General features: G+C 38.4%; 1 protein-coding gene across 1 annotated transcript in view; it reads left to right on the forward strand.

The window, feature by feature from the left end:
• The window catches only part of PTPRN2 (protein tyrosine phosphatase receptor type N2), a 925,005-nt gene that overhangs the window by 173,344 nt on the left and 738,953 nt on the right, over window positions 1-12,708 (forward strand). The window lies entirely within an intron of this gene.

Below are 12,708 nucleotides of genomic sequence, written 5' to 3' on the forward strand. Positions count from 1 at the left end.
AATCCAAGGCCGGATGGCCAAGAAAAAGAGTCGGCCAATAATCCAGAGCCCGATGGCCTAGAGAAAGAGCTGGGAGGAGAAACAGCCCTCCGACCAGCTCAAAACACCACCCAGAACTGAACCGCGCAGGTCAGAAAGAACTAGGAGACGCCCAGGTTATTTGCGTGACTACGTCGAAAAATAACATGTGAATAAATATGTAAATAAGACCAAGTGTTTTCTGGGAGGGGAGGAGTGTTATGTATTAACAGTTGTGCCTTTAAATATTTGAGCGGGAAATCAGCACGTTGCTGATTGGACGAAGCCTCCAGCAGAACTGTATAAAAGGAGAGGTTTTTGCCCCGGCCTGTTGCTGGGTTCACCCTATATTAAAGAGCTGTTGTCACTACCCTGGTCTCCAGCCTCGTTACTTCCCGAACCTAACACATACATGACTATGTCAGCCCAAGGCCAAAAGTAACCAATTTATCCCTTTTCCTTTTCATATTTTTTGTGGAAGGTTCATTCTCTGCCATTTGGACCTATGTCTTCTCTGCTAATAAGATATTCACTTTTATTACTCTTAAAATTACCATCTGTGTTTTCTTCCCTTTATTCTGCCATTGATTAATTCCAAATTAGGCCCTTGATCAAAGCAAAGATCAAAGATGTGTTAGGTTCATTATCAATAAAATAAAGTTTTAAAAAACACTAAAACATTTTGATTAATTCAGAGGACTGAAAAAAAAGGCTACTTTAGTTTCACAAGCTGCAGACTCTAATATGAAGTTCATTCTACTTACTGTTGATATAAAGCTTTTAATCAAAGGATTTTCAACTTATGTGAAATGTTTCATTTTCATCTAAATACGCTGCAGCTGATTGCTGCTTTGTATAAGTTATCACTTTGTTCCCATGTACTTATTATGGTGTTCTGTCTGATGTTCCCTGCAGTATTACAATCAATATGGAAATGCAAAAAAATAATAATCAAAATCAAAATTTCTTCAATCTTTTGTTCTTCTTTGTGTACCTGCAAGCCATCTCTTTCTTTTAAAAATTATGTTATCTGTATTATAAAAGAGAAAAACATCTTTGTTTTCCATCTGCACAGTATCATAAAATATAACATCTGTCTTTTGTATCTTCTACATCAATGACAAGTAGCCTTTTTGTGATCAAGGTCAGTTCATTTTTAAAAAAAATATCTGAAAGCCAAGTACTACTTGGGCATTAGAACAGAAAGGTAATAGCTGTGAAAAAGGCTGGGGTTAATTTTGGTTTTTTAAAACACGTTTTGCTTTATCTTAATTTCTGGCTAAAATTCTATTGAAAATTGCACAGCTGTTATTCACTGAAATTCTGCAAGTAATCTTGATACTTTCTGATTGGGGTGGAAAGGGGTTCAGAGAAAACTGGATGTGACCCATTTTTTTTAACATCTTCATAGGTTAACTATTATCCCAAATGCATGTGTAATATGAGTAAGCCATGCACACATCACTTAAAATTGGCATCTCCACTAGGAATAGAGAATGAATTATAATATAGCCATGTTAAACTAGTGGATGGCTAGTCCTCTTTAAACATGATAGGAAACAATTAATTCTTGGTATATACCAAACCTTGTGTATTCTTATTTCTTTCTGATGCCTCATTCTGTGACTTCTAAATAAAATTATCTGTAAATTCAGGGAATCACAATATAATTTTTATGAGAACAAGTAGTGGAGATGTTACCGAGTCTGGCGACTATGTCTCGTGACTAAACATTTGTCAGAAAACAACCAAGCTCAGAAGTGCTAAGCAATGGGGTCTATTAAACTGTGGAAAAAGTGGAAGAAGCAATGTAAGATTTAAACTATAGAAGGTACTGCTTCAAATGATTTCATTCTAATATGCAATGAAAATGATGATGATGCCTAGGTAGGAGCCAAAGTTCAGCACTCCTATTTTGGTGAGATGATCTTTTCCTGTAATTTATACACATACACAAACACACACACAATTGCATCCTTCCGTGTTCTTCCTTTTACATTCCCAATGCATCTTCTTTTTGTTGAATCCTCAACAAAATTCTCTTTTTGTTATGTAATCAGCATGACAATATGATTCAGCAGAAATAGGAGTCTGGATAACAAGATTAAATGCAGCTAGGCCCTACTGAACCCAAGCCTGGATCTATCCCTGAGCTCTCAGGATATATTTGGAGCAAAGTTGCTGTTGCTTAAGTATAAATAAGAACAAGACCCTTATGCAAAGGAAGAGGGAAAAAGAGAAATATGGATGTGGGCACATTTGCACTGGTCAAATAATTTTGTTCAGTTTAAAAAACGATGGAGGGAAACTCATACACATCTAATGGAATTTAATGAGTCAGTCAGTGGTGGGTTTCAAAAATTTTTACTACCAGTTCTGTGGTTGTGGCTTGGTGGGCGTGGCATGGCTTGGTGGGCATGGTTTGGTGGGCGTGGCAGGCGAAGGATACTGTAAAATCTCCATTCCCTCCGCACTCCAAAGGAAGGTTACTGCAAAATCCCCATTTCTTCCCAATCAACTGGGACTCGGGAGGCAGAGACTAGATGGGGGCGGGGTCAGTCAGAATTTTTACTACCAGTTCTCCAAACTACTCAAAATTTCCGCTCCCGGTTCTCCAGAACTGGTCAGAACCTGCTGAAACCCACCTCTGGAGTCAATGGAATTTAATGTGGGGTGGATTTAAATCTATTGTGGGTCTGAAGGGACTTGAGACTGATGATGGATTTAAATCCTCTCATAGGCGCAACCTGGTCCTCCCTCCCTTTATTATTTGCCACCCATTTTGCCCATTAATATTTGTATATTTGTTAGAATGGTTTTGGAAAAAGATCAGGGGTAAAATGCTCCCGGATCGGACGGGATCGTGTGATCCGGTAGCGATGGCGGCTGCTGGTTCGGAGGACCGGTAGCAAAAATCCCTGGCCCCGCGCCTCGCCTCTGCTGAGCCGCACCATCTGCAGAGGGTTTTTTTTTTACTTTTAAAAGCCGGTTTTGCTTCAGCCGAAACAGGCCTTTAAAAGTAAAAAACAGCAGAACCTTACTTGTACTCTTACTTGTAGAAAACATGTTTTCTACCAGTAAGAGTAGAGATTCTAAGGCACTTACCTGATTACTGATGAACGCATGGCTCTCTTTCCAGCCCGAAAGCAGTTTCAGTTTCAGCCAGACAGAATCAATCGCTCAGCTAATCTGTTTCCTTGGTGATCAACTGGCTGGCTTTGCTGACTGAGGAACTCTGGGATTTGAAGTCCACAATAAAATAAAATAAAATAAAATAATAAAATAAAATATTTGTGCAGCTTTCTGAGATTTGGCGTATTTCTGTAGTGTTTATTTTTTTTATTTATTTTTGTCACAACATCATATAAAAAGGATTATATAGTATATAAACATATATATGAGTAAATATTAGGAGGTATAAGCATCAATATATATATAGGAAGAAGAAAAGAAAAGAAAAGAAAAAAAAAACAAAAACAAAAACAATAGGACAGGAACAGTAGGCACGTTTGTGCGCTTATGCACGCCCCTTATGGTCCTCTTAGGAATGGGGTGAGGTCAATAGTAGAAAGTTTTTGGTTGAAGCTTTTAGGATTATGAGAAGAGACCACAGAGTCAGGTAAAGTATTCCAAGCACTGATGATTCTGTTACAGAAGTCATATTTTCTGCAATCTAGATTAAAGCGGTTAACCTTAAGTTTAAATCTGTTGGTTGCTCTTGTATTGTTACAATTAAAGCTGAAGTAGTCTTTAACAGGAAGGACATTACAGTAGATGATTCTATGAGTTAAACTTAGGTCTTGTCGAAGGCGACGGAGTTCCAAGTTTTCTAGGCCTAGGATTTCAAGTCTGGTGGGATAAGGTATTTTGTTGTTTTCAGAGGAATGGAGAACTCTTCTTGTAAAATATTTTCACTCTAACTACACAAACACACAAAATCTCAGAAAGCTGTATATGGCATATTTTGTGTGTGTGTGTGTGTGTGTGTGTGTGTGTGTTAGTTGTGTGTATAAAGTGTGAAAGTTGGTTTTTGAGCTTTTTGTGGCTGTGTGAAGTGTGAAGTGCAGCTGGTTTTACATTGTGTATGAGTCAGTTGTGTTGTGTGTGTGTGTAAAGTGTGAAAGTTTTTGAGCTTTTTGTGGCTATGTGAAGTGTGAAGTGCAGCTGCTTTTACATTGTGTGTGAGTCAGTTGTGTTGTGTTGTGTGTGTGTAAAGTGTGAAAGTTGGTTTTTGGTACCTCTTATTGTTTTTTTATACTTTGTTTATTATTTTTATTATTTATTGTTATTGGCCATGCCCACCAAGCCATCTGATCACCAAGCCACGCCCACCAATTAAGCCATGCCCACAGAACTGGTAGGGAAAATTTTTAGCTTTCACCCCTGGAAAAGATATTAGATACATTCACTTGTCTTAAGCTGGAATCCCTCTTACGATTGGAATCTTTTATAAATTGTATAAATACATGTTGTTATAATCAAATAAAAAGGAAAGTAATTTAATTCATCAAAGTTACATATTAGCTTTTTACATATTTATTACTGTACATAAACCAAAAAAGAAATATTTTACAGTTAGTTATATGTGGGAGAGACATTTGTTAAGATCCAGCTGTTTTGTCTAGCATAAGACACAGAAGGAGGTGATGCTTTCATTAGAAGTGGGATTGCAAATAATCCTGCTATAATTTTCTGATTTGATTTTTTTTACTTTGTTTTTTAATTCCTGTCTTTTTTTAAATTGAAGTTTTTTTATGATGAGATTTAGCTGCCCAGAATCTTTGGGGATTGGGTGGTATACAAATAAATAATATATAGATACAACTAGGATCTCAAACTTTTTATTTGTTTCACCTGCTAGCTTTTCATAGCAGAAACATTTAACAGAGTGTTTGTTAACTAAATAGGATTGTTTCTAGAAGGTAGTCTAATATCTTTTCTTTAGAGGTAGGAAGCAAGAAACAAAGAGTGCAAAAATAAGAAAAGTAGGGTTTAAAAATTGTAGCTGATTGGACCCTCTGCTTGTGTCAATGTATGAATTAAGTAAGATGATTTTGCAATAAAAATCCTATAATGAGGTATCTTAGCTCACCTGTAATTCTGATAATTGCTACAGTAATTGAGTTTGAGGATTGTACTTTGCTTTTATATAATCTTAATGTGCTCCTTACATACCTTTTAGTAGCTCTTCAAGGCTGGATGGACAATGAGAGGGTTTTTTCCCCTGAATTATTGTGGAAGCTTTAGCACCACTTTTATCCATTTTATGTGTTAATAATTGAGGAAGAATAACCATTTTAAGCATTCACTGTAATTTTCGAACTAAACTAAAAAGGATACCACTTCCTCTTTGTATAAAGGAACATTTAAAAAATATAAAATGCTTCTTAATTGAGCAAATTTCTTTTTAAGAAAAATAATGTCAAGAAAGCTCTAATTACATACAGTCAGTAATGCAACACTTATTTATTATTCTATCTTTAAAAGCTTAATCTGAGATTGGAACTTTCTTTAAAAAGTGAAATACTATGGCATGAAGGCAATGTGCAGATTTTTAAAAAAAATTATGGGAGAACAAAGATTTATCTGTTTTACAATTAACCACAAATCTTTTATCTATTGCCTCAGTTTAAAAGAATAAATTCTTGTTTGTTTTGGGGGATTGAATTCTGGATTTCTTCAAGTCAACTCTTTTATGCTTTAACAGTTTCAAAAATTGGCAATAAAATGAACAAATAGGGCATCTCATAATTTTAGATATTTGCTCTTTTAAAAGAATTTGAACATCTTCTATTACTGAAAGCTTTTTCTTCTTTTTTAATATTTGATTTTATTGGTAAATAATAACACTACAGTGAAGAGGTAAAGTATTGTTTCAAGCAAACCCCTGTGGATTATTTTCACCATGGAAAATAAGAGCATATAAAAAATGGTTTCCATGCGCAATAGATTGACAGTATTTCATCCATCATTTGACATGTTTTTGTGTAGGTTACAGTACAACAGGAAAAAAAACTCAGTATACAGTGCTTAAAGTCGAAGTTGTAAAATTCAGTCTTATTGTCAGGTCATTTCTGATTTAATTGGTGGGATCACTCTGACATCTTTCTTCAGGAGTTGAACTTTTCAAACAGAATGGTAGTTAGTGACACCAGAATATAGTCTGCAACCTGAATAGAGACAAAATAAATTCTGGACCACTGCTCTTGTAACAAGAATGCTTCATGGCAATTACTTTAATGGAAAAATAGAGTGCAATTTCTAGAACTGGAAAAATGAGCTGGTTTTGCAGTTGTTTAAAACATAACGTTCTACAAAAGATTAGAATTTATATTGTGTTTCTTTTTTTATTTCAGATTTTCTATCATTTTATTCAGAAGTGCAGTTTCTAAACTTATATCTCTTCTCTTATCTAAATCACAGTAAATTGATTTACATACCTTTTTAAAATTTCCTGGTGCCTTCTGCAATTGTCTTTTAATAAGCACATCATCTTTTTGACATTATGTCACAAAAATACTTTCTTTCTGCTATCTGCCTATCTTAGTTATTTCCTTAGTTTTCCATTTCTTTGTAACGGTGTTTTTCTTTTTCATTTTTATATGATTGTAGTATTGGATTTATCAATTACATTGTTTTTTCCCCCCTGTAGCCAGCTATCTCGTCATATTGATGCAGTTATTAAAACTGTGTTTTTTATTTTTTTTATTTTGTTGCCTATCATGGTGACCCCTTCATCATTATTTATGACAAGCCAAGAAAGTGTTTCCTTTTATTTACCAATACAGTTTTCCCGATCTCTCCTTCTTTATGTTTCATCAATATTAATTCTATCTGTCCTGCTGATATATTTTTATATACAATATTTTTTTCTCCTGTGCCCCCATTAGGTTACATTTTAATTACATATGTTAATATCTGGCCTCTGAATCATTAAAGGAGCCCCAACTTTTTAAAGCACATGGTTGTAGTTGGGGAGAAGGCGCGAAGCAACTATGCCTGACTAGGTGGCTCAGCAGTTAGGACACTGAGCTTGTCAATCGGAAAAGCTGGCAGTTTGGTAGTTCGAATCCCTAGTACAGGTCTCCGGCATGAGCAGGGGGTTGGACTAGATGACCTCCAAAGTCCCTCCCAACTCTGTTACTATAAACTGTTAACTTAGGAAGCATGAGTCTGGAATCAGTTGAAGTAGCTATGTGCAGCCTTCAAAGAGCCTGGTTAAGAAAAAAATAGAAAATTGCTCATAGAATAGCAATAAAATATGAGGGTTAACTCAAGATGACGACAGAAACAACACTTGTGTTTCTGAAAAAAAGACAGGTTAAGAAAAAAACTAGTGGAATTTGCCCTTTCTCTTGACTGTTGCTTCTTAAAAGGTTTTTAATAGGCAGTATTATATTTCAGAGCTTGTTATTTCTTTTGTATTATGGCCACAATGCAAAATAAATAACAATAATCAATAATCCAACTAAGCTTTGCCAAAAAGAGGCAATGTTTATTGTTTGTAGAATGAAAAAAAAAACTGAATTTATTTTGCAATGGAAACAGATTTAGTTAAAAGAAATATTTTTTTAACTGTTGAAATTTTAAATGAATATATGTCTTTATATCAAAATTACAGACATGAAAAATCCCTGACTCTTCTAAATAGGGGAATACTTACTTCAATTTGCTGGATAACAGATTTCTGGTGCATAATTAATGAAGCAACATCCATCACGGGGAAACTGTAGAAAAAAGAAGAAGCAAAAACCTGCATTGTGATATAATTCCCAGCCTTTGCATTAGAGCAGCGGTCACCAAGTGGTGGTCCATGGACCACTGGTGGTCAGTGAGAAAATTTTGGTGGTCCACAGAAAAATTATTTGCATTTTTTATATTGCGCTACATCAGGAGTTCTCAAATTACGGCTCCTGGACTGGATACATGCAATGAACGCTTGTGTTGCTGCAGAGAGTCTCTCCCTTCAGGGTCTTTTTGTGTGGGTTGGAGGGGAGAGAAATTCCGACTTGGGGTCTGCTTCAGCCTCCTAGTGTGGGGCTTTCAGTGAAGGCTGGAAGGAAGTGTCACTGGTTGCGAAGAGCCGGAGGGCCTTGTTCCAGTGGGACTGCCTCATGGGCTGGAACTGGCTGATCATCTCAGCCCACTGAGCTCCCAAGAGCCAGTACCTGGCCTTGCAGTCCCACAGATCTTCCCTCTGCTTGGAAAGCCTATGCTCATAGTCCCCTATGAGGTGTTTCTGCTGAGTTGGCCAGATCCAATTTGAACTGAGCCAACTTTTTCTTGTGGTGGCTGCTTCCTGTTGGGGCCTTAAGGAGCCCGGGCAGGCAGGTGAGAAGTGGCTGGGAGGGGAGGGGCAGGTAGAGGCCGGTGAGGTGCCCCTCAACACAAGTTGGCCATGCCCACCCAGTCACATGCCCACCTAGCCATGCTCACCCCGCCAGTCATTAGGCAGATCATATTAGTGGTCCACGGGATTTAAAATTATGAATTTGGTGGTACCTGAGGTCCAAAAGCTTGGTGACCTCTACATTAGAGCAGGGGTGTTAAACTTGCAAACCATAGGCCAGATGTATCATGCACTGGCCATGCCCACCCCTGGTTTAGCAAAGGGGGGGAAAGGTCATGATATGTCACATGATGACAATCTGATGCTGTGAGTTTGACACCCCTGCATTACAGCAACAATTCCACCGTTCTGACTATGGTGACTTTTCATTAAAAAAAGCTACAATGGCATTATCTTAGACTTCAAAATTATAAGAAGAACTTGTAAGACCTTAGAGGCTCAGGCAGTGTTCTCATTTCATCTTTCTTAGATCTTGGGCTAGAATATTGAAAATGAATAACTGGAAATAATGTTGGTGGAAGAGATTATATTCTGGGAGTGTGATCTGCATTAATCGGATGATGGATGATTGGTACAGGATGGATTATAAATGACAAAGACTGGGAAGAATGTATTTGATTGAAGCATGATCAAGAGGGCTTCAAAATGAATCCTATGGATATTGTAGGCAGAACCTAGAATAAAAACTAAAGATGTGGATGGATATTTTTAGAGAGATGTAAGATTCATAAAAACAGATGATTGAAACATTTAGTAAAAACTCAAGAAAACCATTGACTTGTAACAATCGTATCCTTTGTTGTTTATTTTTTAAATTATTATGCTATAAGAAATAAAGAAATTAAGGTTGAACTTCTAGTATAGGAAGGCAATGATGATTTCATAGGTATTTCTGGAATCTGGCAGAGTGATTCTCTTGATTGGAATATAGCACTTGAAAGGTATGATTGTGAGAAATGGTTCTTCAATGTCAGTAAAAGTACATGGAAAAAAATCTGACTGTTGCAAACACAAAGGCTAGATGGAAGCAAGGCAACACAAGAGGATTTGAAGATTTTTTTTTTTTTTAAAATAGGGCTAGTTCTTGAATCACAACATTTTCTGAAATTCTTAGGAAGTCATATCCAAAAGAATTTAGCAACTGCTGCAACTCAAGAACTAGTCCTATATATCACAGAATGTATATAAGTCAATAATTCACAACAGTTGCTAAAAGTCAGAACTGTGATCCAGAAGATGATCCAGATTCCTCTTCTCATCTCAGGTTTAGAACATATAATGATACCATGTAACCAGTGGTGGGATTCAGCTGAGTTTGCACCGGTTCTGGTGAACTGGTTATTAAATCCCCCTCCCCCCACTATCAAAGTGGATCCTGGGTGCTGCGCTCCAATGGAGAAATGGGCAATGGAGTGGCCGGTGCAATGGAAGGAGAAGGCCACTTTCCCCTCTTCCTTCTCCATGCTCCTCAGGGATGGGTTCCACTTACCTTTACTAACGGTTTGCATTGTGCCCACGTGCACGGTCTTCTGTTCATGCATAGAAGAGCTTTGATGATGTTTGGGTCAGTGGGAGGAGCCTCCCACCGATTTTACTACCAGTTCTATAGAACTGGTCTGAACCGGGGGCAACCCACCACTGATGTTCTTCCTCCTTCCCTCATATTGGCCTCTCCATTGCCCATTTCTCCATTGCAGTGCAGCGCCCAGGATCCATTTTGATAGGGGAGGGGGTTAATTTAACAACTGGTTCACCCAGGGCCAGATTGGCTGTTGTGGGACGGTGGTCCTGCATGTGCAGCGGAGCTGGAGTACGGGGATGGGCCACACCTCCCATGACAGCCAACCTGACCCTGGGTGAACCAGTTGTTAAATTATTTGAATCCCACCACTGCATGTAACAAATTACAGTTTCATGTAACTAGGAAACAAATCTTATGAGTAAGAGTAGTTTGATAATAGAACCAGAAAGAAGAATGTTTAAGAAGATATAGTGCCATAGCCTTGATGCTTTAATCTAAATTCTTGTAATGAGCAGGAATTTGGATTGGGTGTCATTACTGCTCTTTTTAAATTCTTTGTTGATATTTGCATTCAAGTCAGAAACACTGAGGTGCTTCCAGATTGAAAGGATTAGCTGGTTGGGGGGCTCTTTTCATGTCCCTAGTTGGAGTGAAGGATGAGAACTCAACACTACTCCACGGCAGCTCTCGGATCTCGAGCATAGGCTTGCTAACTTCCTGACCAGCATTTCAGCCCCTTGAGCCACCATGGTAGGTTTTTTTAAAACTATGAAAGTATATGAAAAGTACTTAGAATGTATAGAATGACATATGATGGAGTAAACTCCTGTCCAAATATATTGCTAAAGCTAACCAACAGTAGAAATTTGCATGATGTTAGAATTTAATATTTTTATCAATATTTTGGGAACATACCTTTTAAAAAATATCCACTTATCAGTCTACCTTGAGCTGCATTTAAACAATGGTCAGATTCTTAGCCAGAACAAAATAAATCAAGATGCTTAAAATATTAGACAACAAACAGCAAAAGAAATTTTTTAAAGAATGTTGGGAAATACATTAAAATATGGTTTTGGAGTCATCTTCAGTTAAACTGTGTTTATCAGTTTGTGGAAATATTTTATTATAAGCTCATGTGGGTCCAGTTACAGATTCTAGTCATAACTAACATTGCCTATCAAAAGAACTGCATAGGAGAAAGAATGAAAATGAAATTGTATAGGAGAAAACCAGTTATATAGAATAGAATAGAATATTTTTATTTATAGACCGCCCTTCTCTCGAAGGACTCAGGGCGGTGTACAGCCAAGAATAAAATACAGAAAGAAAACAACAATACAAAACTAAAAACAACCCTTAAAAACCCTATTTGATATGGCTACTTATAGATAAAATATTACCCTCTAAAATTTACAAAAAATTTAAAACCCATAAAATCAATTTGATAATTTAAAATTTAAGCGAGTCCAGCAAGATGAAATAAGTAGGTTTTAAGTTCGTGGCGGAAGGTCCTAAGATCAAGTATTTGTCGGAGTCCAGGGGGAAGCTCGTTCCATAGGGTAGGAGCCCCCACAGAGAAGGCCCTCCCCCTGGGGGCCGCCAGCCGACATTGCTTGGCTGACGGCACCCTGAGGAGCCCCTCTCTGTGAGAGCGCACCGGTCGTTGGGAGATAGACGTTGGCAGTAGACGGTCCCATAGATATCCCGGTCCTAAGCCATGAAGTGTTTTAAAGGTAGTAACTAACACCTTGAAGCGCACCCGGAAGACAACAGGCAGCCAGTGCAGTCTGCGCAGGATAGGTGTTACATGGGAGCTCCGAACTGCTCCCTCAATAACCTGCGCAGCCGCATTCTGGACTAACTGGAGTCTCCGGGTGCTCCTCAAGGGGAGCCCCATGTAGAGAGCATTGCAATAGTCCAGACGAGAGGTAACGAGAGCATGAGTGACCGTGCATAGGGCATCCCGGTCCAGGAAGGGGCGCAACTGGTGGATCAGGCAAACCTGATAGAAAGCTCTCCTAGAGACGGCTGTCAGATGGTCTTCAAAAGACAACCACCCATCCAGGAGCATGCCCAAGTTGCGCACCCTCTCCATTGGGGCCAATGACTCGCCCCCAACAGACAGCCGACTGTACCGGGGTGCCGGCATCCACAGCCACTCCATCTTGGAGGGATTAAGTTTGAGTCATCCAGACCCGTACGGCTTCCAGACACCGGGACAGTACTTCGATAGCTTCGTTGGGGTGGCCTGGGGTGGAAAAGTACAGCTGCGTGTCATCAGCGTACAGTTGGTATCTCACCCCAAAACCACTGATGATCTCACCCAGTGGCTTCATGTAGATGTTGAACAGGAGAGGTGAGAGAATCGATCCCTGCGGCACCCCACACATGAGGCGCCTCGGAGTCGATCTCTGCCTCCCTGTCAACACCGTCTGCGTCCGGTCAGAGAGGTAGGAGGAGAACCACCGATAAACGGTGCCTCCCACTCCCAACCCCTCTAACCGGCTATTGGCTTTGAGGTTAATCCTTACAAAGAAGTTTTCAGGTGTTTGCAAAGCTTTGCTAATGTATGTATTTATTTAATACTTATGTCAGCTTTGGTAAATTCAATATTTCTACAAGTGCACAATTTTCAGGTATTTTTTCCCATTAAAAAAAATTAAAATATGTTCATGTCATCCATTAATTTTTTATTGACTGATCAGTCTACAATCCTGTGTGTAATATAACAGAAGGTGGTTAATTCAGAAGGGAACTCCTTCAGATCACAGGAGGCAGAAACTGATATTTTGATTAACCAAAGTTAGCTCTTGGG

The sequence above is a fragment of the Ahaetulla prasina genome, chromosome 4 (genome assembly GCF_028640845.1).
Source record: "Ahaetulla prasina isolate Xishuangbanna chromosome 4, ASM2864084v1, whole genome shotgun sequence".
NCBI lineage: Eukaryota > Metazoa > Chordata > Lepidosauria > Squamata > Colubridae > Ahaetulla > Ahaetulla prasina.